Below are 4,642 nucleotides of genomic sequence, written 5' to 3' on the forward strand. Positions count from 1 at the left end.
TTGGTGGGAGTACTTGGTGGGTTGACTTGATGAACGGACTTATACAGTCGACTTGGTGAGAGTAGTTGTTCTGGTGACTTGATGAACGGACTTAAAGAGTCGGCTTGGCGGGGTGACTTGATGAAAGGACTTAAAGAGTCGACTTGGTCGGGTGACTCGATGAACGAACTTAGAGGGTCGACTTTGCGGGGTGAGTTGATGAACGGACCTAAAGAGATGACTTGGTGAGAGTACTCGGTGGGGTGACCTGATGAACAGACTTAGAGAGTCAACTTGGTGAGAGTCCTTGGTGGGCCGACCTAGTTGGGTGACTTCGTGACCTGACTTAAAGAGTCGACTTGGTGGGGTGACTTGATGAACGGACTTCAAGGGTCGACTTGGCGAGGTGACTTGATGAACGGTCCTAAAGAGTTGACTTGGTGAGAGTACTTGGTGTGGTGACTTGATGAAAGGACTTAAAGAGTCGAATTGGTGAGAGTACTTGGTGGGGTGACTTGATGAACACACTTGAAGGGTCGACTTGGTGGGGTGACTTTATGAACGGACCTAAAGAGTTGACGTGGTGAGAGTGCTTGGTGGGGTGACTTGATGAACATAGTTAAAGAGTCGACTTGGTGAGAGTAGTTGGCCAGGTGACTTGATGAACGCACTTGAAGAATCGACTTGGTTAGAGTACTTGGTGGGGTGACTTGATGAACGGACTTAAAGATTCGACTTGGTGGGCCGACCTGGCGGGGTGACTTGATGAACGGACTTAGAGAGTCGACTTGGTGAGAGTACTTGGTGACTTGGTGGGCTGACCTGGCCGGGTGACTTGATGAACAAACTTAAAGAGTCGATTTGGTGAGAGTACTCGGTGGGCTGACCTGGTCACGTGACTTGATGAACGGACTTAAAGAGTCGACTTGGTGGGCCGACTTGGCCGGGTGACTTGATGAACGAACTTAAAGAGTCGACTTGGTGGGTCGAACTAGCGGGGTGACTTGGTGAGAGTACTTGGTGGGGTGACCTGGCAGGGTGACTTGATGAACGAACTTAGAGAGTCGACTTTGTGAGAGTACTTGGTGGGTCGAACTGGCGGGGTGACTTGATGAACGAACTTAAAGAGTCGACTCGATGAGAGAACTTGGTGGGCCGAGCTGGCGAGGTGAATTGATGAACGAACCTAAAGAGTCGACTTTGTGAGAGTACTTGGTGGGCCGACCTAGCGGGGTGAGTTGATGACCGAACTTAAAGGGTCGACTTGGTGGGCCGACCTGGCGGGGTGACTTGATGAACGAACTTAAAGAGTCGACTTGGTTAGAGTACTCGGTGGGGTGCCCTGATGAACAAACCTAAAGAGTCGACCTGGTGAGAGTACTTGGTGGGCCGACCTGGCGGGGTGACTTGGTGAGCAAACTTAAAGAGTCGACTTGGTGAGAGTAGTTGGTGGGCTAACCTGGCGGGGTGACTTGATGAACGAACTTACAGAGTCGACCTGGTGGGCCGACTTGGCAGAGTGACTTCATGAACAAACTTAAAGAGTCCACTTGGTGGGTCGACCTAGCGGGGTGACTTGATGAACGAACTTAAAGAGTCGACTTGGTGAGAGTAATTTGTGGGCTGACCTAGCGGAGTGACTTGATGAATGAACTTAAAGAGTCGACTTGGTGGGGTGACTTGATGAACGCACTTGAAGGGTCAACTTGGTGGGGAGACTCTATGAACAGACCTAAAGAGTTGACTTGGTGAGAGTACTTGGTGGGGTGACTCGATGAAAGGACTTAAAGAGTCGACTTGGTGAGAGTACTTGGTGGCTTGACATTATGAGCAGACTTAAAGAGTCCACTTGGTGAGAGTGGGCCTAACGGGGCGTCATGGTGAGTGGGCCTAAAGGGGCGAGTTGGTGGGGTGACTTGGCGAGTAGTATGAGAGAGCCGACGTGGTGAGGCGACTCGGCGAGTTGGTTCGTTGAGATGACATGGTGAGCTAACTTGGCGAGTCAACCTGGCGAGTGAACTTAAAGAGTCGACTTGGCAATGTACTCGAGTCGACTTGGTGAGGCGACCTAGCGAGCGGGCTCAAAGAGTCAACATGGTGAGGCGACTCATGGTGAGGAGCTATCCTTGAGGCGACTTGGTGGGCCTACTTGATTAGTCGACTTGGTGAGCCGACCTGACGAGCTGACACGGTGAGCGGGCTTAAAGAGGTGACGACTTGGTGGGGTAACTCGGCAAGCCAACTTATCGAGGCGAGATGGTGAGTCGACTTGGTGAGCTGACTTGGTGAGCGCACTTAAAGAGTCAACTTCGTGAGGTGACTCATCGAGTTAGCCCGCTGATGCGACTTGGGCGGGCCGACCTGGCGAACGAACTTAAAGAGGCGACTTGGGCGAGCTGACCTGGTGAGAAAACTTAAAGAGTTGACTTGGCAACGTACTTGAACAACCGACTTGGTGAGCTGACATGGTGAGTGGGCTTAGAGAAGCAACTCGGTGGGGCAACTTGGCGAGCACACCTGCTGGGGCAAGGTGGTAAAATGACTAGGTGATTCGACTTGCTGAGCTGACTTAGGGAGCTGACTTGGTGAGCGAACTTAAGGGGTCGACTTGGTGAGGCAACCTAAATAGTCGACTCGGTGAGGTGACTTGGGGAGCCGACATGGTGAGCGGTCTTAAAGAAGAGGCGACCTAGTGGGGCAACCTGGTGAGGCGAGACGGTAAGTCATCTTGGTGAGCCGGCTTGACGAGCTGTGAGTGGACTTAAAGAGTCAATTCTTGATTTGGCAAAGACCACATGGTTAGATGACTTGGTGAGCCGACCTGGCTAGCAAAATTGGCAAGCAAACTTATAGAATCGACTTGCTATCCCCAGCCAGGATCGCACGCCTGGGTCGACCCAACTTGGGTCACCCGACTAGGTCAACCCATCTCCGTCGCCCCAGCCTCGGGCGACCTGACTGGGTCGCCAGAGTGGGTCGACGAGGGGAAAAAAAAAAAACAAAAACAAAAAAAATCATGGGAGGCCCTGTACAGCGAAAAGTGCTAAATTTTGGGCATTACAAAAAAAAAAAAAAAAACAAGTTACCCGCTTTTGGATCACGCACAAGTTTCAGTTCACGTATTGCCGAGCCAACTCGAGGTGTTACGCCTAGCTAGCCAGATTCGAGGTCACGTAGGGCTCGGGTCACGTAGCATTGAGGTACCCTGGGTGACATGATTTGAGTGAAAAGTCGACGGTGGCATGAGTCGTGCAAAAACATTGGAGGCCATTAAGGCTCAAGGCGGTTCGAGTCGAGGTTGCCGAGGTGGGTCGGGTTGAAAACTTTGGGCGTTAACCAAAAAGAAAAAGTTAACCACTTTTGGATCATGTACACGGCTCGGGGCACTTAGAATCAAGTCGAGCACGGTGACATGAGTCGTGCGAAAAATTTGGAGACGACTCGAGTCGGGGCATCCGACTCTATTCGAGTTCAAAACTTTGGGACTTGACAAAAAAAAAGAAAAAAGAAAAAGTTACCCAGTTTTGGATCACGTAAGTGAGTCGGGCCACTTAGAATCAAGGCGAGTGCGATTACATGAGTCGAGCGAAAAAAAAAAATGGAGGTGGTTAAGGCTCGAGGCAATTCGAGTCGGGGTAGCTGAGTCGATTCGAAAACTTTGGCCGTTAGCCAGAAAAAGAGTTAATCGCTTTTGGATCATGTACATGACTTGGGGCACATAGAATCAAGTCAAGCACGGTGACATGAGTGGTTCGAAAAAATTGCAGGCGATTAAGGTTCGAGGCGATTTGAGTTGGGGTTGCTGACACGATTCGGGTTGAAATCTTTGGGTGTTAACCAAAGAAGGAAGAAGTTAACCACTTTTGGATCATGTACATTACTCGGGGCACCAAGTTGAGCACGGTGACATGAGTCCTACGAAAAAACTGGAGGCGGTTAAGGCTCGAGGCGATACGATTCAGGGTCGCCGACACAATGTGGGTTGAAAACTTTGGGTGTTAACCCAAAAAAAGAGTTGACCGCCTTTGGATCACGCACATGACTCGGCGCACTTAGAATCATGTCGAGCACGGTGACATGAGTCGTGCAAAAAAATTGGAGGCGGTTAAGGCTCGACGTGATTCGAGTCGGGGTTCGGGTAATTGGGGCGATTCGTGTCGGGGTTGCCGACATGATTCGAGTTGAAAACTTTGGGCATTAACCCCCCCCAAAAAAAAAGGTTGACCTCTTTTGGACCACGTACATGACTTGGGGCACTTAGAATCAAGTCGAGCACGGTGACATGGGTTGTACAAAAAATTCGGAGGTGATTCGAGTCGGGGTAGCCAACTCGATTTGAGTTCAAAACTTTGGGCGTTAACCAAAAAAATAAGTTGACCGGTTTTGGATCACGTACATGAGTTTTTTGCCCTCGCGAAAATTACAAAACCCGAGGACCCGCCTGGAATTTGCAGTCGGAAGATTTTTCTGCCCTCACAAAAATTTACAAACCCCACCCGCTCAAAATATGGACCTGGAAGTTTTTTTCGCCCTCGCGGAATTTACAAACCCCACCCGCTCAGAATTTGGCACTTGGACCCATGAGTTCGGGGCCCATGAGTTCGGGGCGCAGACCCCTAGGCCCAGCCCTCAGAGCCAATCCTTTTCCCAAAGTTACGGATCC

This window comes from Cupressus sempervirens, chromosome 2 (assembly GCF_028749045.1).
Source record: "Cupressus sempervirens isolate cs-2001-9-10 chromosome 2, ASM2874904v1, whole genome shotgun sequence".
Lineage (NCBI taxonomy): Eukaryota > Viridiplantae > Streptophyta > Pinopsida > Cupressales > Cupressaceae > Cupressus > Cupressus sempervirens.